Raw genomic sequence first — 23,118 nt, forward strand, 5'->3', positions numbered from 1 at the left:
CTGGAGAAACCCATTACATGGAGAATTACCCAGGCAGGGAAGACTAACATTTTCAAGAGAAAGCATACTAAAGACAAACTTAATTTTTAAAATGTCCATTGTCCAATCTCTAGATCACCAATGCCTTTTGGGCAAACATGAATGGACTGTGGTATTACCATGTAAGCAACAAAATATAAAGGAAATAGAGTAACTTTAAACATGAAAGGGATGCAGGTGGTAAATGCCATACTGGGCAAGTAATTTTATATCTTATAGCTTCATTTTCCTTAACTGTAGAAACACTGAATTATGTAATTAATCAAATTTCACCCAGAGCTAAAACTTAATTCTATATTTTTTAAAAAAGATTTTATTTATTTATTCATAAGAAACACAGAAAGAGGGGCAGAGACCCAGGCAGAGGGAGAAGGAGGCTCCCTGCAAAGAGCCTGATGTGGGACTTGATCCTGGATCCCAGGATCACGCCCTGGGCCAAAGGCAGACCGCTGAGCCACCCAGGCATCCCTAATTCTACATTTTTTAGTTCAGTTTCCAGGAGAATAGAATGCTTTTTTATCCCTATCCTTACTATTGGATTGTAAATTTTAAGAGGACTTTGTCTTAATTATTGATGAATTTCCTGCATTTTCTAATGTCCTGCATAAAATAGTAAATGCTTGCCAAAATGAATTGTTTTTCTCTGCATTTCTTTTCTGGCAACTAGACACAAGAGACAAATCAATTCTTTAATCTGTTAATGAGACAATGAATGGGCAATCTCAATTTTCTCTTTGCTACCTTAGTGAGTCTGAAATGCTGTATAATAATATTTGATGGATATGCTTAGAAATTATCCGATAGCTCTATATTAGAAGTAGCAAATGTAGTTGATATATAAGTAACATAGATAAGGTGAATTTTTCAAGACTTGGAAGGGGATTACAAATTCATCTAGTTCTAGTTACTCATTTCATGGAAGCCTAGAGTGTAAAACCACAAAGTGCTTGGGAGAAATCTAACATTTACATATTCTGGCCTAATTTGCCTTCATAGGTACTTTTATAAAATATTTGGTGATAAGTGTGAGGAGATTGTGAACAAATCTCACACCTGTTTTAAAATGGAAGAATGAAAGAGAATATGGTGCTGTTGACGTGTAAGCGGCCTGAAATGCCAAATCCCGATCCTTTATATGAATCAAGTCTCCAGGGCATTAAAACCTGGGTAAGTGCTACTTTCTAGAAAGGGAAAGTAGAGAAAACCAAACCGTAGGATAAGAGCAATCTGAAAACACTTTCACTCTGCACATCTACCCAACAAATAACCGTGTGGAACTTGAACAACTGATGTTGTATAAAGCAATGGCCCCTTCCTCCTATAAACCCAACTTGTTATCTCATTCTGTCCCCACAATCTCTCTTTTTAGAACCAGGGGCACAGAGAATTTAAGTAATCTGTTCAATGTTATGCTAGAATTTACCTATCCTCACTCCCCGCCCAGGATGTATTCTATACCTGCTTTGTTATGTACCCAATGTCACAAATTCCATGCCCACAATTCAGCCACAGTTGTGATCACTTTTCCTAATCCCAAGTACATGAGAAGATTCACCCCTCCTGCCTCTGGTTTTTACCATCAGCAATTCTATTACAAACATGGGTTCTCCTAACCGTACACTCTACCCCGTTCATCTCATGTGATACACCAATGACAAATAAATCTACCATGGCTCTACTTAATCTGCTCAAAAAATACCACTGCCTACCAACCTCTTCCTTGTCTATTAACTTCCTTGTTCTGAGATCACAGATCTCTAAGATAAAGGCCTCAACCTACCTATCTGTCTGCACATACTTGGAGTTCCAGTCAAACAAGTCCAATAGCCAAGTATTGAACTGGACAAACCCCACACTTTTCTGTTTGGTATCTTTGCTCCCATTGCTTCTTCAGTCTGGAATGCCCATCCTTACTATCTCTGATGCAACAAACCCTCCTCATCTTCTGAGGTCTCTTGCTAAATAAACCCTTCGAGCATTAGAGCACATTGTGCCTTTCCTAATAACCCTAGCTTGGATTAAGTCTCACCAAATATCCTGAAATGTTACGATCTTTTCAATTGGGTCCTATTTCGGTCATCACATTGATAGAACAGTACTGAGAAAAAGTAAGAGAAACACAGTTAGGCCTGGAAAGAGATGTATGAACCATTTCTTCATATGTATGCAGACCACCTGAAATATGAAACCTGAGTGCACTGTCCCCTAATTGGTGGGTCATAAAAAGCTCACTAAGAATTGGAAGGACCTTGGAAGTCACTGCATGGAGTTCTTCAGTGATATACAAATTTTGTAATAACTGAACATGCCTAGGGATTTGTCACACTAGTGTGCTGCTTCCTTTTAGAAATATAAGAAAGCAAACACTCTCTTTTCAGATAACCCAAGTACAGAAGATGTTCCCCAGGAATCTGAATCTTGCTATTTGATTGTGATAATGTTGATAATAGAACCAGTACTCAAAGCGAAACCAGTATTTGTACTCCAGGTACTATTTACATATATTTCTGAGGCTGTCATTTGCATTTTAGGCTCTACTCCCTGAACTAACAACTGTTTGCAAAGAGAAACCTAAGTATCTTTAAAAAACATTTATTTACCTATTTTAGAGAGAGAGAGAGAGAGAGAGCGAGCAAGCACAAGCGAAGTGGGGGAAGGGAGAGGGAGAGAATCAAGCAGATTCCCCCGTAGGGCCCAATTGTGGGGCTTGATCCCACAACCCATGAGATTATGATTGGAACTGAAACCAAGAGTTGGACACTCAACAGACTAAGCCACCCAGGTGCCAAGAAACTAAGTGACTTTTGAAAAAAAAATTTAATTTCTTTATAAGATAGACAGAGAGTGCATGCACACTCAAGAGAGCACGGGGAGGGCCAGAGGAAAGGGGAGAAGCAGGCTCCCCATAGACCAGGGACCCTGACTATGGGTTTATCCCAGGACCCTGGGATCATTACCTGAGCCACCCAGGTGCCCCATCAAACCTAAGTATCTTTATATCCAACTTTTGGTATCAGGTATGCTTACATTATGCTGACATTTATGTCTGTTACTGACTTACCTTCCAGATTATTTCAAACTAATCCTTTTTGCAAATATTCCACTGAAACTGACCTACTCACTTTTCCTGAGTAAATTGAGCACTTTGACACCTGTATACCCTTTTGGCTTCTGTCATTCCTGTAATGCCTCCCTCTCCCTGCATTTCCTGAATATGTGTAAATCCTCCCATTATTTATTCAACATTTATCATGCAGTTAAAATGTGTCAGAATTAGGGTGAAGCTAAAACATGGCCCTTGTTCTTTTGAGTTTACAATCTAACTCATTCTTTAAGGCTTATTTAGTAGGCTTTTTCTTCCATTAGGTTTTCCTTAGATTCTTAATAGAAGACATATCTCTTTTCTGAATTTTCCTGGCAATCTTCTCCTATGGAAAATTTGGCTTACAGTTCTTAAAATACATGATAAAAAATACCATTTTTACACAGCAAGTTCCTTGAGGACAAGGAAGTTTTCTAATTTCTATGTCCTTACTGCATCTGGGAGAACATCCAATAAACATTCATTCATTTGAAAAGTATTTATGTATTTTTTTTATTTATTTTTAAAGATTTTATTTATTTATTTATTTATTTATTTATTTATTTATTTACTCATGAGAGACACAGACACAGAGACAGAGAGGCAGAGACACAGGCTCCATGCAGGAAGCCCGACGTGGGACTTGATCCCGGGTCCCCAGGATCAGACCCTGGGCTGAAGCCGGCGCTAAACCACTGAGCCACCCCTGCTGCCCTGAAAAGTATTTAATTCTTACAAAATCTGTATAGGTTTCAGTATCTACTGCTGAGAAGCCAGGGGCAAAGAGACAAGATTCTTGCCTTTCTGGGGCTTCCTCTTCCTATTTATATGTAAACAAATAAATATGTGTAAGTATATACAATTACAAGTTGAGATAAGTAGTATGAAGTAAACATGGTACTAGAATCCAGAGAATAACAGAGAAAATAACTAATTTAGATGGGGTGGGGTGTAGGTGGAAAGAATAGTGAAGCCCTTAAGGAGGTAACTTCCAACAAAATGATGAATTACTCGAGTTGTATAGAAAGGCATAGCATCCTTAGGCAAGAAAAGAACCAAGGGCATTCAAGGTCAGTATAAATAGAACAATCATTTTAAGGAGACTAAATTTTAACTCCAAGGGCAACTGGCAGCTTTTCAGGGTAAGAAGCAGAGAAGTGATATGATCAGATTTATCTTTTAAGAGAGTACTTTTATTGCTATGGGGAGTGGCCTTTATTTGCTCTTTTGCTCAAGTTCTTTCTGCAAGGTATTCACAGAAAAAAAAAAATCCTTACGAAACAATGGGCTATAATCCTTTATTGGCCAGAAACCATAAAGACATCTGTTAAACTTTAGAAGGAAAAAGAAGAAACTTCTAATTTCTAGGTTATCAAATGGTTTGAGGGGCAAAAACTAAAGAATATTCTACAAGGACTATCCTGCACTGGAAGAGCTTTTCAAATCCTGTGCCACCCTTTGTTGGTGAGAGTTAAACTTATAGAATATTGTTAAGAGCATGAGTTTGGAGTCCAATGATACTCAAATCCTGGCTCTGCTCATTTCTAGCTGAGTGTCCAGGGGACATTTCCTATTCTATCGGCCTTAGGGTTATCAGTAGGTACTGTGCATAGAAGCTGTTAAAGGGGCTGTGTCCAGATTTCAATGGTATTTGGATAAGTAATTTAAATTTGGTATTTACACAATAAATAGAAAAATATGAAAAAGGTAGACTAAGCTCCCTGCAGGACTGGACAGTAGACTATGAGACACACAGCAAGTGCTTAGTAGATTTCTATTGGATTATACAATCTGTACTATACATGGAAACCTTCAACAGTGATATAAACAAACTCATTTCCGACTTTTATCTTTTGAAGACAAAACAGTAGCAATAAATCCAGAAATTATGTGACTCCAGTTTTTAATGCTCAGAAGTTTTGAGGACAGTTGGAGAACACATTAGACTGAGTCTAAGATCTAGATTCAGATCCATTGTGCTCCTGTGGATAAAACACCTCAGTTTCTCAGTTTTGGCATTACTGACATTTAAGGCTGAATAATTGTATGAACTGTCCTTCCATTGTAGTATGTTTTATAATACCCGTAGCCTTTCCCTGTAAATGCCAGTAGCACCGTCCCAGTTGTGAAAACTAAAAATGTCTCCACGGACAGCCCCGGTGGCTCAGCGGTTTAGCGCTGCCTTCAGCCCAGGGCGTGATCCTGGGGACCTGGGATTGAGTCCTGCGTCAGGCTCCCCGCATGGAGCCTGCTTCTCCCTCTGCCTGTGTCTCTGCCTCTCTCTCTGTGTCTTTCATGAATAAATAAATAAAATATTTTAAAAAATAATAAAAATAAAAATGACTTCAGACATTGCCAAAGTCCCCTGGGGGGCAACATCCTATCTGAGAACTACTTTTGATCTTTGATTTTCAGTGTCTCATCTAAAACTCAGGGAAACAAAGAGATAACATGGGCCTTGCTTTCTTCAGGGTCATTATATGATTCAAATGAAATAATGAATGGGAAGAAATACTGAGAAAAAAAAAAGACCACATAATATATGTAAAAGCATTATTACTCGGTGGATTATTATTTAAAGATTTTATTTATTTATTTGAGAGAAAGCAAGCACAAGCGGGGTGGGGGGAGACAGAGGAAGCCAACTCCCTGCTGAGCAGAGAGCCCCACATGGGGCTTGATCCTAGGACCCAGAGGTCATGACCTGAGGTGACAGCAGCTGCTTAAGTGACTGAGCCACCCAGGCACCCCTCATTATTATTACTATTAATAATAATACCAAGTTATTACTATTTTAAAATTTTAATTTATATCCCACTTGTGTAACACCAGTTTCAGATGCACAATTCAATGATTCAACACCCAAACACAACACCCAGTGCTCATCACAACAAGGGCCCTTCTTAATCCTCATCACCCATTTAACCCATTCTCCCACCCACCTCCCCTTTGGCATCGATGAGTTATTATTATGCTCTGCAGGTGCTCAATAAGGAGGCTGAAGAAAACGAATTCACATCTTGTTTATAGAATACATTATAAGGCTTAGGTTAAGACTATGTGCACTCTAATATAGGTCTTCAATATTTGTTGATTGAGTGATTCTAAGTCTGGGTCCAATAATTACATCATTTACTTTTGTGGCATGTTCTCAGGCTATTCTGCTGAGCTACAACAATGTAGTGTGTTTCCAACCTTAATGGCACTGGAAAGATGGGCCTGGGTTAAATAGGAATGGCTACTCATTTTACAGATGGGAAACTGAGGTACACAAGGTTAACAGACTAGCTAAGGTCATGTGGCAGCCTAGTGGCAATATAAAATTAGAACCCATATTCTTTTTCTTTTTTTTTTCTTTTAAGATTTTATTTATTTATTCATGAGAGACACACAGAGAGAGAGAGAGGCAGAGACACAGGCAGAGGGAGAAGCAGGCTCCGTGCAGGGAGCCCGATGTGAGACTCGATCTAGGGATTCCAGGATCATGTCCTGAACCAAAGGCAGACACTCAACCGCTGAGCCACCCAGGCATCCCAGAACCTGTATTCTGACCTCAAGTCCAGTGGTTTTCTATTACTTGTATCATGGTACTTTATCCAACTATCTTGTGTCCCTGTCTCTTAGAACAAAGTCAGATATTTTGCTTTCTGGGGGCAATCCAGGAAAATTGAGATAAGGAAACAGAAAGGTGGACCTATTTCTATGGGGAGACACAAGTGGCCATAACCTACTTCTGGGGTAAACTAATGTCCAGTTATCTAAGGGCCCTGCCAAGTCTTGAAGTCCTTGCCCACTAAGCTGTCCAGGAGGAACTAAGTCTAGTTGTTACCCACCTGCAGAGCAACTGTGTCTTGCAATGCTTTTTACTGTGCTATGGCATACAATTTGGGCTAAAATGGTTACCTGCAGTATTCCTGATTGCTTTACCTCTTACACGGCTCTAAGTAAGGTAAGAAGACTCACAGGAAGCCCGAGCTCCAGGCCACATTTCAGCACTCTGTTAAAATTCACAAAATCCCAAAATGCCATTCTATTATATATTTCCATTCTTCTAAAAATGTCATCGTGTACTCTACTCCTTTAAAATACCAAGTCACCTTTGATTATTATGCCTCTATGTAAATTCTCAAATGCTCAATGTTGTCACAGAGAGTCATCAGTCCCAAGCATTGACTCAACAGTCCTTTGAATAATTCTCTGGCAATATATGAATTGCAGCTGCCCTTAGCCCTTACTGTGATTATGATGTGAAAGAATGTTTAAGAGTAAAATGAGGAAATTTTCGTTTCTAGCCCAGGTTTTCCTATTATATCAGGTAATTTAATCTTTATGGTCACAGTTTCCTCAGTAAGGAAAATAATTCATCTTGGGGCCTATTTCAATTAGAAAAGTTTAAGTGTATATAATATTTTTCAGTGAGAAACAAATGGCATACCTGTCTTTTCTAGATGCACTGTATTAATTGATATACTTTAGACATAATATCTCTCTGGCTTTATCAAACATTTCAGAGTTTACTGTTCATATCACTCTGTAATATTTTCCAATTTACCAATTTTTTTAAAGTTTTATATAAATAATCTCTACACCCAATATGGGGCTTGAATTCATAATCCTGAGACCAAGCGTCAGGTGCTCTTTTGGCTGAGCCAGCCAGGTGACCCTCCAATTCACCAATCTTAATCATCTCTTCCACGAGATACCTTGGTAATGCAGAAACAGTAAGAGCAAGAGCCCTCCTGGTCTGGGAGTCAGACTGCTGACTGCCATAAGGCATGTCATGTTTGAAACTCAGAACAAGTTACTAAAACTTTGTGGGATCATACATCCATATAAAACTAGAAAATAAAATCTCACAATATTCTGAACATCAAAATGTAAAAATACATATGAAAGTGACTGATACAGGGACATCTGGTTGGCTCAGTGGTTAAGCATCTTGCCTTCAGCTCAGGGCATGATCCCGGGATCCCAGGGTCATAGGATCTAGTCCTGCATCGGGCTCCCCACAGGAAGCCTGCATCTCTCTCTGCCTGTGTCTCTCCCTCTCTCTGTGTCTCTCATGAATAAATAAATAAAATCCTAAAAAAAAGTTTAGAATTTTTGTTATTAATGATGCATTAATAACATATAAACAATAAATGTTAATTACTTTCTTCCTAACTCAGGGATTTCTTAAAAGTGTGATCTCAGGGGACAAGGGAACACCTAGGTGTCTCAGTGGTTGAGTGTCTGCCTTCAGCTCAGGGTGTGATCTTGGTCCGGGGATCGAGTCCCGCATTGGGCTCCCTGTGAGGAGTCTGCTTCTCCCTCTGCCTATGTCTCTGCCTCTCTCTCTGTGTCTCTCATAAATAAAGTCTTTTAAAAAGAAAAATAAAGCATTTATTCATTGTGATATCCAAAAGGGCAGAGCTAGCCTAGCCTCACTTAAAAAATTTTTTTAATGATTTATTTAAAAAAATCAAATATGGGGGGGCACCCCCATGCGGGATTAAACCCCAGGATCACACCCTGAGCCAAAGGCAGACGCTCAACCACTGAGCCACCGAGACATCCCGCCTCACTTAAAATTTACACATATTATCACCTGATAATCAAAGAGCCTTCTGGGCTAACACTGAATTTAATACCAAACGGCTCATCTTTGAGATCTGAGAATTTTTCACCTACTATGTGAAGAAAATCTTTGTTCCAGATGAAGGAATTTACACATCTTCTGTTGTTTTATTTTTCTAGACTAGTTGTGACATACCATAACTGAACTACCAGAAAGGCAGACCTCAAATAGGAAATGCATGGTTTTGCTGACTAAAAAACAAACAAAACAAACCCCAAACCAACAAACTTCTGTGTGAAGAAACTTGGATATAGTTTCCAACACGATTAAGGAAATTATGATTTGCTCCCAGGGTCCATCCCTAACCATTAACTCCTGCATCTTTGAGATTGGCAAGTTTGTCTGAGATCCTGCATAGCCCACCAAAAAAAAAAAAAAAAAAGAAAAAGAAAAAGAAAAAACCACAAGTAGGAAGCTGTGGGCAGAAAACATATTTTCCCCTTGCTTTTTTATGGCGGCTCTCCAAGTACGCAAGGGAGTATATTCATTCTCTAACTAGTAAAACTGTACCTACTCGTTGTGGGCCCTTGGGGAAACTACTTAATATGCTCTAAACTCAGTAATAAAAGTAGTTACCTCACAGGACTGTTTTTAGGACTGTTATGACGAGCTCACTAAAATAACAGCATAGTAGCTGAGAGGGCAAGTTAGTTTCTTCAAAGATAGGGCTGGCAGGAGCACTAATCTCATGACGGTGTGCCCACATACAGTGACCCTGGAATGCTGTATCGCATTGTTACTGCTGCATCTACTCTTCTCTCTAAACTTGGCATTAAGTGCAATTCTGTCTTTCATCCTCTGCTCTGTAGCTAACCAACCTTTCTTTCTAACCTTTGCTATTCTCATTTTGGGAGTTTTCAGGGTGAGCTAGTAAATCTTAGCCACTTAACTTCATCTGCAGGGACATCGGGACATCCTTCACCTATATTGAATCAGGTGGTCAGTAATTTGCTTTAATTTGATTCCAATTTGCATCCATGTTCTTTGAAATGTCTGTTTCAGGCTTCTCTCACCCTGTATAAAAGATGCTTTTTATGGGTGGTTTCCCCACCACCAAGTAATTCTCCAACACCAGCAGGGTGTCATTCAGTTCAACTGAATTCTACTACCCAGAGACAGCATCAAATTCCACAGGTGAAAGGCTTAGTCCTATAAGAATGCCCTCCACTTCAGATGCTAATTACAGACTCAGGTAGTTACCTGCACTTTTGACTAGAGATAAAAAATCAGAAGTCTCCACAACCCTTTCTCTTTGGGTTCAAGTAATTTGTTAGAGCACCCCACACGATGAAGGAAACCCATTTACTCAACAGATTACTGATTTATTACAAAGGATATTAAACACTATGAATTAATAGAGGCAAGGTCCTAAACAAAGGAGCTCTGTCCTGGTGTTTGGGACGTGGCACAGTGGTACATGGAAGTGTTCCGGTTCTCCAAGCCAAAAGCTCTTTCTTCTTTTTTTTTTTTCTTCAAAAAAATTTTTTTTTAAATTGGAGTTCAATTTGCCAACATACAGCATATCACCCAGGGGTCATCCTGTCAAGTGCCCCCCTCTCTTCTTTTTTTTTAATGGAGGTTCCATTACACAGGCATGTTTGATTAGATTATTGGCCACTGGTGACTGAACTCAATCTTCAGTCCCTTCTGCTGGGAGGCTGGGGACTGAAACTTCCAATTCTCTGATCACTGGTTGGCTTTACTGGCAACCAAACTTAGAAGCCTCGGGGCTTTTAAAAAGTCATCACATTATAGTTGGATAGAGGCCAGGGAGGAAAGGGTAGAACATGAAGGTGGAGAGAATATATAATATGGTGTGTGGTGGATCATTGAGGCTCCAGACATATTTAGTGTTTTCTTTGCAAAGAAAAGCCAAATAAAGTATCATAATTTATCATAAAAAATTTTCAAATATATACAAAAGTAGACTGAATGTACTAATTGCCCAACTTGTACAATTATCAACTAAAGGCCAGTTTTGTCTTATCTATACCCCATTCATGCCCATGGCCTGCATAATTTTAATGCAAATTTCAGATATTACAACATTTTATTCATATGCATTTCCGTATCTCTGAAAGAAAGGGACTTTAGAAAAAGCAAAACAAAATACAATACCATTAACTCACCTGAAAAATTAACAATAATTCCTTAATACCTTCAGGTGTCCAGTTTGTGTTTGCATTTCCCTCAAGTGTCTTATACATTTTTAAGAACATAGACTTTACTTAGAAGGTTAATTGACTCAAGTTTGTGTTCTCGATTTCCAACTAAATTACAAAGTGCTAAAAAAAGAGAGGTACCTCATTATAACATAACAAAGGACACTGTTATAGCTCTCATCACTTAGGAAATCTCATTCTATGCTAGTAATGGGATGCATACTAAATATATATTTCTTTTTTTTAATATTTCTTATATATAAATCACAATACCACACTTCAAAAAAATGTTTATATTTCTATAGTCATTTTTTTTAAGATTTTATTTACTTATTCATAGAGACACACACAGAGAGAGAGGCAGAGACACAGGCAGAGGGAGAAGCAGGCTCCATGCAGGGAGCGGGACATGGGACTCGATCCCAGGTCTCCAGGATCACACCCTGGGCTGCAGGCAGCGCCAAACCGCTGCGCCACCAGGGCTGCCCTCTATAGTCATTTTAACTAGGATTTTGGGAGGGAAAAGGGATATACTCAAAACGCCATTTTGAGGGGTGCCTGGGTGGCTCAGTCAGTTAAATGCCTTCAGTTCAGGTCATGATCCCAGGAGTCTTGGGATAGGGCCCTGTGTTGGGCTCCCGGCTTGGCGGAGAGTCAACTTCTCCCTTCCTGAGTTCACATGCTCTTTATCTCAAATAAATAAATAAAATCTTAAGAAACAAACAAACCAAAAAATGCTATCTTGAAATGAAAACACGATACATTATCCATCCCATTTTTCTACATCCTAGTTTATTAAGAGTAGAGAAGTAGTTAATTCTGTCCCTTAATTCTAAGCTATAACATAGCACCACATATCTTGTGGTATTTCTGAAACCAAAATAAAGGAAACGCTCTTCATGGTTAATTTCTAGAAAGCTTATATGGCCCTTTTACAAGTTGTCCAAATAACAGGCAGAAATAAGCCTACTGAGGCATCTACCTTGAGCTACCCAGAAGTAGCTGGCATTGAAGAAAGTTTATATTTGAAAGGATGGGATCTACCTGGGTAAGCTGCATGTGAGGCCCTGTCATCCTCTCCTCTGTAACTTTAGGAGTCAGAGTGCACAAGGGAGCTGAACTATCTCCTATCCCAGAGTGTCTAAGTGCCTAAATATGGCCCTTAGACAAGTTTCCTTATTCTAAAATTAGAAAAGTCAACACTAATCCAATTGTCTCTTCTAAATGTACAACTTTATTTATAAGTCAGATTTTGTATTCATCTAGTATTCCCTCTTATCTTTTTTATTTCATACACATGAGATTTGTAGGAATACAAGGATACATGTTTATTTTGAGTTGAATATTCCTAGGTTATTCCTACTAAGTATTTCTAACTCTGTAGCTACCACTTAGCACATAGCAAGTAAATGAGGTCCAAATTTTTAACCGCAGCACAAAAAATGGCAGTGGGAGCCAGAAGGAATGTGTGTGTACATTTACTTAAACACACACACCCCCTACACACAAACATACACACATCCTTCTTCAAGAGTTTACTTGGCCTTTTGTCCCTTCCTGAATCATACTAAATGTGCACAGGGGTGGGTTGGAAGGTGTGTCACACTATGCAGGGAAAGGAAAGATATGGCACCTTGAGAGGGTAGCAAGATAGAGGCTAGATCACTCTGATCTCTTCCCAGACTCAATTCAAGGAGTATTTAAGTACCCTCTGCCCCAGGGGCTATAGGGAATTGAGAGATGAAGAAGACAGTGGCTCTTACTGAAACCTATAATTTACAGAACAAATTTCACAAATGGCTTAAGCCACCTAAAGAGAGAATGATAGAGGTGAGAAATGGAAGGAAGGAAGGTTAATAGGTCGAGTCAAGAGGTATGAGTGGATGACAGAATTCTGATCTGTTTTATGGTCCCTAGCTCCTCAGAAAGACATCTGATTGTCAGGGTACGACCAATTTCACAAAATTATCACATTCCACAATCATCAAAAACGTGGGAAGCCAGTGAAAAATACACACAAGCAGACATCTCAGTTACGATCTCTTTCTTGATCTTTCCACTTTCATTCCCTAGATGGACTGTAATAAACAGCTAATTTTCTGAATTCTCTATGTGTAAGTACTGGCAAAAGTAGTTAGGAGATAGTTCCATTTTGTTCTGAGTTGTAACATTCACCTTACAAATTAACTGTAAGAGCATACTGAAAAGCACTAGAAAAATCTATATGATCGTGATATAGTTGGTGACTTTTGTCAGGTTTGCAGCTCAACATCATTTTGGTGAGGTTGCTTATACTTGACCCTTACTTAAGATGTAGTCTCTGAATAACGAGATAAAAATTAAGATGTTTCAGGGGTGCCTGGGTGGCTCAGTTGGTTAAGTGTCTGATTCTCAACTTCAGCTCAGGTCACAATCTCAGGGTTGTGTTGGGCTCTGCGCTCAGCCAAGAGTCTGCTTGAGATTGTCTCTCTCCCACTCCCTCTGCCCCCACCAAACACATGCTCTCTAAGATAGGTAAGGTACATCTTTAAAAATTAAGATACTTCACGAAAATGATATTTCTCATCTCTTTTGCTGTTTATTCACAATTAAAATCTCATAGAGAGACGCCCGGGGAAGCTCAGTGGTGTCTGCCTTCAGCTCATGGCATGATCCTGAAGTCCTGGGATCAAGACCTACATTGGACTCCCCACAGGGACCTTGGTTCTCCCTCTGCCTGTGTCTCTGCCTCGCTTTGTGTCTCTCATGAATCAATAAAATCTTTAAAATCTCATAGAATACCAAAACTAGAAGAGTGTTTGATTATTAAGCTGATGTACATATTGTTTTGAGCCAGCAATTCCACCTCTAAATACAGTTGCCCTGTGAACAACACAGGGGTTGAAGCACTGACCTCCAAGCAGTTGAAAATCTATGTATAACTTTTGACTCCCCAATACTTAACTACTAATAGCCTACTGCTGACCAGAAATCTTACTGATAACATAGTCAAGTAATATGTTTTTTTTAAAAGATTTTATTTATTTATTCGAGAGACACAGACACAGGCAGAGGGAGAAGCAGGCTCCATGCAGGAAGCCCGGCAGGTCTCCAGGATCAGGCCCTGGGCTGAATGTGGCGCTAAACCACTGAGCCACCTGGGCTGCCCAATCAAAATGTTTTGTGCCTTAAATATGTTATATGCTATATTGCTACCATATAGTAAGCTTGAGAAAACGTTATTAAGAAGATCGTAAAGAAAATACATTTCAGTACTCTACTGTAAAAAATCTACCTCTACGTGGACTCACACAGTTCAGACTCAGGTCGTTCAACAGTCAGTTGTATCTATCCTAAAGATACACTAACACATATGTCAAATGTTATATGAAAAAAGTTATTTGTTATAAGATGTCTGTGGTAGCAAACCATCGAAAGTACAACATATTCATTGATTGGGCACTGATTAAATAAATTATCCTATTTCCATAAAATGGAATACTTTGCAATCATAAATAAGAATGAGGAAGCTCTTTATATAGTCATACAGGATGATCTCCAAGCTATAGTATGAGATGAAAAAAGCAGGTGGACTGTATGGTAGCACATGTAAAAAAATTCAATAGGGTATAAAGTATACATACATTAATTGTAAACACACCTATACTATCTCTAGGGGTCAGGGCACAAGAAAGTGGTAACACTGTGATCCATAGGTAGGGAACTGGTCAGATGTGGGTAGGAGTAGAAGGGATATTTTTCACTAACCATCCTTTTGTACCTTTTGAATTGTGAACCATTAACCATTATATTTCATTAAATAGGGATATATTTCCTATTTAACAAAATTACATCAAGTCCAACTCCCCTATTTTACAGGTAGAGAAACTGAGTCCACAGTGTTAAACTTAATGATAGTAGTACACCCTTTAGTCACCTGAACCCATAACATCTACTTCTCATATAGGCTTCTCTAACAGTGGTCTAACCACTCACCCCAAACCTCCCACTTCTCTAGATGGTTTGCAGCGAAGCAGGTAAGTAGGGAGAATTTCTGAGCTTTACATATCCTGTTTTAGTGACAAATAACATAGAAATTCCTGTTTTTCTTGCCCACTCTCATCTTTCTGTACAAAGAGGATCAAGTGTACAACTACATTCTTCACAAAGGCCTTTAGCAAAGCTTTTATTTGCCTGATTTGAATAGGACAACTCAAATTTGATATGTCAAGCAAACAAACTGAAAAGGTCTGTTAGTTATGCAATGATAGAAGGGCCTAAGTCCAATGGGGAGTAGATCTCCCAGCTACTATACTTCATTTCTCGGATACCCTTTGTTGTTGGCTAAGCCATATCCTAACATCTAGCAATCACGAGGTACACCCTTTTATACCTCTCTTACTGGATCCTTTTGTAGTCTTGATATATTTCCAATGTGCTAATTGTGAGTGCTTTAATATGATTTCTGTAGATTTCAGTGTTTTACAGACACTGTAAGAGTAGAAAAAGTCCTGGACTAGATACAAGAGGCTCTGAGCTATAGACACGAGAGCCATATATTAGCTACATGGCATTAAAGCAAATCACTTAAAGCCAACAAATACTAGTTTCCTTATTGCAAAATGGACATAAAAATACCTACGCTCTGTCAATCTCATAGGGTTGTGAGGATCAAATAAAATATGTCAAAAATATTTTCTAAGATATAGTACGGATGAAATATAATTGGTAATAGTTTACTTACTGGTTAGATGACAAAATCAATCTCTGGAAGGAGATGTCCAAGTCACACATAGGGCTCATTTTTATGTCACTTGAAGTATATAACCCCTCACAGTTTGATTTAAAGAACACATGCCAGTCCGATAAACATACATTGGCGAAGCATTGCTTTAACTGCCTTCCTGTTATAATCAAAGGCAAAGGTCCTCCTTGCTTAAATTTTCCTTTTTTTTTTTTTAAATAGTAGGCTCCACACCAATGTAGGGTTTGAACTCACGACCTTGAGATCAAGAGTCACATGATCCACTGACTGAGCCAACCAGGCATCCCTAAATCCTTTAATTATACAGGATTTTAATAATCTAGATCATAATGTTATTGCTTTGCCTATGAATACTGGGAATTAACTTGGTGTGAGGCAAAACTAGAAAACATTTTAACTTCCCCTATTTTATTCCTCCCTCCTCCATAAAAAAAAAAAAAAGATTTATTTATTTATTCGGGAGAGAAAGAGTGAGGGGCAGAAGATGCAGGGGTAGAGGAAGAGGGAGAGAAAATCTCAAGCAGACCCCTTGCCCCACTTGGGCACTGTGTGGGGCTCTGTCTCACAACCCTGAGATCATAACTTCAGCCGAAATCAAGAGTCTGACACTTAAACGACTAAGCCACCCCAGTTCCCCCTCTCCCTCCCTTTAATTAATAAGGGATGATTTAATGGAAATGCATTCAAAGAGTGTACACAAAAATGAGAAAAGTTGTTTAATACCTTAGATTGAGGCTGCATGGTGTGGTGGAAAGGTACTAGGCTAGGAATCAGAAGAGCTAGGTTCTAGATCTGGCTCTTGGGACTTATTATCTGTGTAACACTGAGGAACTCACTTTCCTTGTTCATTCACTCAAATGTATTGTGTAGCTATGGAGTGACGGAACTATAATGAACCCCTATCCTCAAGAGAAGGAGATAAATATAACTGATGAAACACAGTAAAAGATGTACTAAGATACAGATCATGCACAGAGTTGTGTGGAAGCTGATAAGAAGCCATCAAAAAAGGTAGAGGAAAAAAAATTAGGAGAGAGGAATGGGGGCCAGCGGGTCCAAAGTTAGCAGCATGACTTGGCCTTTATTTTTAAAACCAAGAGACTAGGGGATCCCTGGGTGGCGCAGCGGTTTAGCGCCTGCCTTTGGCCCAGGGCGCGATCCTGGAGACCCAGGATTGAATCCCACGTCGGGCTCCCGGTGCGTGGAGCCTGCTTCTCCCTCTGCCTGTGTCTCTGCCTCTCTCTCTCTCTCTGTGACTATCATAAATAAATAAAAATTACAAAAAAAAAAAAAAAACCAACCAAGAGACTAAGTTCTAGGTGCTCTAAACTGCTTCAAAATTGTGTCAACACTCAGCACAGTCTCATTAACACCTCTACGACCTATTTAGAGAAAGACTCAACCTGGTTAAAAAGGTCCTGTAATATTTCACTGGTTGCTAGCATTTTGTTCTCTATAGTGTATATAGGTTTCCTCCAAATCATTTATTTCTCCTATTTACTTTTGCAGGTTTCCATCTCAGTATGCTGTAGTGCATAATGTTCTCAGCCTACAAAAGCAGGTTGTATACAAAAGCCCAGGGCCTTTGTGTAAAGGAAAAGAGGTAGGGTGGACCCTTCTCAACCCTTTCCTTTTCCGCAGGGCTTTGCATTCCTAAGGATGCGCCCCTCCTCTGCATGGGGATGTTACCTAAATCTGAAATTATATCACTCAAAGCAGTGGAACTTCAAAAGCGTTTCCTTCCCAGTCCCTACTGTAAGCTCTCTTTTGACATAAATGGCTTGTTTTAATGTATTAAGTATCAGACTCTTGATGACTTCTTCATAGCAAACTAAAGAAAACTTTTAATTTTCTAAACAGCTTTATTATGCTAAAAGCTGCCTATGGGAGTGCCAGCATCAGCCACCTGCCCTGTCTTCTCTCCTCCCTTTCCCACAATCTCACGTGAGCCTACCGCAGGGCTTGAACTCATAACCCTGAGATCAAGATCTGCACTGCTTAACCGTTTAAGTCACCCAGGCGCCCCCTGGCTTGCCAACTTTAAATGGCAGAGTTTTCTGGGGGATGCCTGGTCACTGACTTATCTGTAAACACTTGCTGTTCTAGTGATAATTAGGCCATCTTCTCTTTTGTAGAACTTTTGGTGAGGAAGGTACAAAGAATAATCAACAGTAGAGCCAAACCAGAAGTAGGAGAGGCAAAGACTCAAGGTTCGGAGACCCCTGAGAGTATGGCATAAATTGTTTTAGTCACACTCAGTCTAGAACCTTTATTTTTCTCAATTCAAAATTGAGATTATAATCCAACGAAAAACTGGATTGAGGTTTTTAAGGGCTAATACCCATTTCCCAAGTACTGTTTACCATGCCTTATCTCATTCAATCCTCACAGCAACTCCACATTCTAAGGACTGTTAGGAAAATGAAGTGGAGGTGTGCCTGGCTGGTTTAGTCAGCGAAGCAGGTGACTCTTGGTCTTGGGGTTGTGAGTTTGAGCTTCACATTTGGTGTGAAGATTACTTAAAAAAAGAAAGGATCTTGAAAAAAAAAAAAGGGAAAAGTAAAGTGGATCCTTACACAGGAAACTTTCACTTTTTATGTCATAAATTCCTAAACCACTTGAATTTTTGAATTTCAGTCATGTCATTTAGGGGTGGCTGGGTGGCTCAGTTGGTTAAGCATCTGCCTTCAGCTCGTCATGATCCCAGAGTCCTGGGATCGAGCCCTGTGTCCTGTGTCTGGCACCCTGCTTGGTGAAGAGCCTGCTTCTCTCTCTCCCTCTGCCCTTTCCCTCTGCTTGTGCTCTTTCTCTCTTGCTCACTCTCTATCTCAAATCAGTAAAGAAAATATTTAAAAAAAAAATTCATTTAGGATAAATAATCCCATTTCCTACATGGCTAAGTAGAAACTTATCTCCTTGGCCTTCAAAGTATTAGACAAATATGGCCCTAGTCTCCCTTTCAATTTTAATCCACTACTTCCCTATGTGTTCTACTGTCTTATACTCTTAGCAAACAAAAGGATTCTCTTAACTGATTTAAATGATAACACACCACCTAGGCTAGTCTCTAATATCATGGGATCAACACTTTTTTCTTTCCCTCAGTGAAGCTGGGTCCTTATCAAGTATCAGGTAGGTTTGTTCATAAATCAACTTATGCCAGTTGTGTTTATTAATGTAAGAATATAATTTAATAAAGTATTATGTAAAGCAATTAAGGTAAGTGACAAGAGGAAAATAACAGCAGCGCAAGTATTGAGTACTTGCTACCTGCCAGACGCTGTTCTAAGTGCTTTACATGAATTGACTCCTATAATCTTCACAAGAACCCTTAGAAGCTAGATACTATCGTTGTCCTTATTTTCCAAAGGAGAAAACTGAGCAACTTGCCCAAGACCTGTATAACTAATAAACGGCAAAACAACTTGGCTCCAGAGCTGAAGAATTTACTGTACTATACTGTGTGGACTCTGGTAGTTGTTTCTATGAAAACCAAGTTGAAAGCTTTAGAAAGACTAGATAAAGATGAATCACACAGATACATACAACTACTTTACTTTGTACGTCAAAGTAGCCATAGATATGTCAACAGATGAGCATGGCTGTGTTCCAATAAAACTATTTACAGAAACAAGCAGAAGGCTAGGACAAGGTCTGGCCCCCTCCCTTGGGCCCACACCCCAATAAAAGGCTTATTTTAAAGAATGGCATAAGGATGTTTATGCTTTAAGTTAAAATCAAATGTTAAAGGTCTATGTGTAACTAATACCTGTGTGATTCCGGTCTTATTTTTTTTAATTAGTCAACTGTTGGCCCTAATTGCATCAAATAAGAGGGCAACTCTGGTCTTGTAAGAAATTTGTGCCTTCTCTACTGCCTTTGTACTTTTGCCAAAGCCGCTCTCTCAATCTGGAGAACCTTATTTCCTCATTTCCACTTGGAATCCCACTCATCTTCAAAGCCCATTATCTAATCCCACATACTCCTCCAAACTAGATATGATCTCTTCTTCCTTTGAAATCCTACAATAATTAATTTCTACTTATGGGATTTACTTTGCTATGTTCCTCTCTATAATTATTTGTATACTTCAATTATCTCCACTGTTCAACTATAAGCACTTTGAGGACAAGAACAATGACTTATTCATTTTCCTATTCCAGGCAACACCCAGCACAGTGCCCTACACAGAGAAGGTTTTCAGACATTTCTTGAACTGTCTTCTAACATTCTTCTGTTTTCAGTAACTGAACAAAAAGAACACAATACTAACTCCCCCAAACCTATATTCAATTCATATTGCTATCACCACACTTATCACCTAACCTGGCCATAACTTTAAACTTTAATAGTTGGGTTTTTTTTTAAGATATTTATTCATGAGACAAAGAGAGAAGCAGGCTCCTTGTGGGGAGCCCAATGCGGAACTCGATCCCAGGACCCCAGGATCATGACCTGAGCCGAAGGCCGAAGCTCCACGTCTGAGCCACCAAGGCACCCTAATCTTTAATATTTACAATGCATTCACTAGTACAGATTAGTATGGGTGTACCTGTATATAAAAATTATCATCTCTATAGCAAGTTTGTTGGTAATTTGAAAGGAACTGTTAAAATTGCCACTTCCTGGTTAATCTGCGGAGGGAGTCCATATATTTTATAAATACATCTAAAAACTGTGTATTTAGGCAAAACAAACAAACAAAAATGCTTAATTCCAACCTGAGATCAGGGTTGTGCCTTCCTTACCTCTGTATCCCCAGCAGTACTTAATAGATATGTGGGTCTATTCCACTCCTTTTACAAAGTGTTTAGGGAGACTGGTCCAAGCTCAAGGTGAGTTAGAAGGACTGGGATGGGAATTCAGGTTTCCCGATTCCTGGTCCAATATTCTAATTCAGGATGACAGTGGCTTTTTATTTAATTTTCCCCCCAATTTTTAAAAAAGATCTTATTTCTTTACTTATTAGAGAGAAAGCACAGGTGGAGGGAGGGGCAGAGTGAGAGGGAATCTCAAGCAGAATCTCCTCCACTGAGCATGGAGCCTAACGTGGGGTCGTGGGGTCGATCTTATGACCTGAGCTGAAATCAAGAGTCAGACATTTAAGCAACTGAACCAGCCACCCCCCCCCCCACAGTGGCTCTTTGATGTACCTAATCCTGCAATTCAAATCCTGAAAGACTGAGGAAGCCTCACCACCATCTTCCCCTTTTTCGGAACTAATGGCTGCGTTCCCACAACGGTGACCCGGGCATGCAGATCTCTGGTATCTCAATTGCCAAAACGCTGATCCAGATTTTACATGCCTACCTATCTAAAAAGGCTACCTAAATACCCTGAATGAAAATATCCTGAACTCAAGAATTCAAGATAAGTACTCAAGTGATCTTTTAGCATGTGTTTAAAAAGCACTATTCAGATGTTTCAGTGCTGGAGTAACGAAGACCAGTACTGGGGAAAGGGTTAGAAAGAGTGATGTCACTTAGGCAGTTTATTTTCTTTTCTTGAGAGGTAGCCAAGTTCATATCGTAAACAGAGGTGCTGCAAAGAGTTTCAATTCTATTGCTTAGCCTCCAGTTGCATCACTGTTTTCACTGTCAGCCTTCATTGCTTTAACCATCGTAATCTGTAAAATGGACACAGGAAGCAGATAACAGCCCTGTCCCTCAGTTTAATGGAGGAATACTCTACCAATAAAAATCGGAGTTACACATTCTGTTTCTAACTATTCTATCCTCCTTTCCCGTCCCCTAGAGCTTTAAACGATAGTAAAACAATCTTCAGCTAACAAAAGAGATGAAGCAACCCTGAGAGTTCCCAGCTAGCACAGCATTTTTATCTTTCTGGAAGGCAAGAGCCATTGCTGGGCTCTGTGGATCACACTTGAAAAAATTCCTAAGAGCATGAATTAAGGAATGGGCATAAGGATGAATTCCATTACGCAGTCTAACAAAGGGTAAGAACCCACTATTACCAAGGCACAGCGCTCTGTGACACAGGTGACATCAAGGAATAAAACAGTCTCCGTCCCTGAGGAGCTTACAATTTAGTAAGAGCACACAGAAGTAAACTATACTGGAAAGCAGGACAAGGGAAGCGCCAAGAGGTATGAAGTTCTCTAGGAAGTGAATCACTACCAATCATCTCACTTTAATTTCACGCGAACAGAGTAAAACATCCCGGTAAGGGCCACCTGTTGTACTAATCTGATCTGGAGAAGCCTTGGGTGAAAGAACCCCGTTGAGATCTACGGAAATGGATGCGACAGTGATACAGTACCTGCTCATCCAGATAGAGGGTAAACCTTGGCTAAACCAGGCTTACCCTGAGATTGTTTCCAGAATCCTATCAGCTTACCGAAGAAACACTTTCTACAGGATACAGAGAGGGTGGAAAGTGGAGACAGAGAAGTCCCCAACAACTGATGTTGACTCAGGTGTGTGGCAAGAAGACAGCAAAATCCAGACCAAGATCGGGACTGGGGATTTCCACTGCCGAAGTCTCGTCCTTTCCATCACTCACTCCCGGAACATCCCAGCTCTTCGGTACCCCACCTGCACAAGGAGGGGAATTCTCTCCAGACCCATGCCACAGTCGAGCGGTAACCACTCTGCAAGGGCGAACTGTGCTTAAGGGTCGATGAGGTAGGTTCTCATTCCCCCAATCGGTCCCGATTCAAGAGACCAGGGATCCAGCGCCAGTCTGCCCTTTACTCCGTGCGACCTCGGACTAGTCATCCAAATGCTTATTATTATTACTTCGTGTCCCCTATTGCAAGTTCTGGGGCTATGAGGAGGCTGGGATTTCAGTGCGATGACCTCTGAGGTCTAAAAGCTTCTTGGCCAGCCGGCACATAGAAGCCCTGGACAAAGAGCCCGCTGAATAAACAGCGAGGTCGGCCACGGGGGACAAGCGGAAGGGACGACAGGCCCGTTTTATGGACGGGGAAAGTGAGGCACCGGACACCCAACCCCAAGGTCACCCCTAGCTATGTCACTGCAGGGGGCCAGCCGAAAAGATCAGTTCTCCGGACCGCCAGCCCCAGGCCCTGTCTCCTTTCGCAAAGCAGAGCGGAGCCGCATGGAGGGTCCCGGTCCGGCGGGGAGAGAGGACCGTGCCCCAGCCGCAGGCGGGAGCGGGCTGGGGGTGCTTACCTTCCAGATCGACTCCCGCCGCCGGCGCCGCCCTCTCAGAACCTCAACCCGTCACCACCTCCACGACTCTTCGGAAGCCCCCTCCACCTCGGCCGGGCTCTACGTGTCCACGACCGCCACGGAGGCCGCCGATTCCCGCCCCCGCCCCGCCCCGCCCCGCCCCTGCCCCGCCCCCTGCCGCGTCGGCCAATCCCTGCGCGGGATTTCGGAGATCCCGCGGGTTTCGCCGCCTCCGCAGGCTGCAGGAGCCTGACGTCACGGGCGCGCGTGCTCGCGAGGCCCTCCCATTTGCCTTCCGCCCTCCCCGCTCCGCACCTTCT

The 23,118-nt window shown here is 40.6% G+C and overlaps 1 protein-coding gene across 3 annotated transcripts in view; it reads right to left on the reverse strand.

The window, feature by feature from the left end:
* SLC31A1 (solute carrier family 31 member 1) overlaps positions 1-22,936 on the reverse strand; it is a 38,984-nt gene extending 16,048 nt beyond the window's left edge. The window contains exons 1-2 of one of the 3 annotated variants that reach the window (XM_055302554.1): positions 22,799-22,923; positions 22,002-22,198 (exon numbers count right to left, since the gene is read on the reverse strand). The gene's annotated coding sequence lies outside the window, so the exon portion shown is untranslated. Of the gene's footprint in view, positions 1-22,001; positions 22,199-22,798 lie in introns of all 3 variants that reach the window. The other 2 variants (XM_055302555.1, XM_055302553.1) reach the window with 2 other exon arrangements.
* Positions 22,937-23,118: the final 182 nt, after the last annotated feature.

Source organism: Nyctereutes procyonoides, unplaced genomic scaffold, assembly GCF_905146905.1.
Source record: "Nyctereutes procyonoides isolate TBG_1078 unplaced genomic scaffold, NYPRO_anot_genome, whole genome shotgun sequence".
Classification (NCBI taxonomy): domain Eukaryota; kingdom Metazoa; phylum Chordata; class Mammalia; order Carnivora; family Canidae; genus Nyctereutes; species Nyctereutes procyonoides.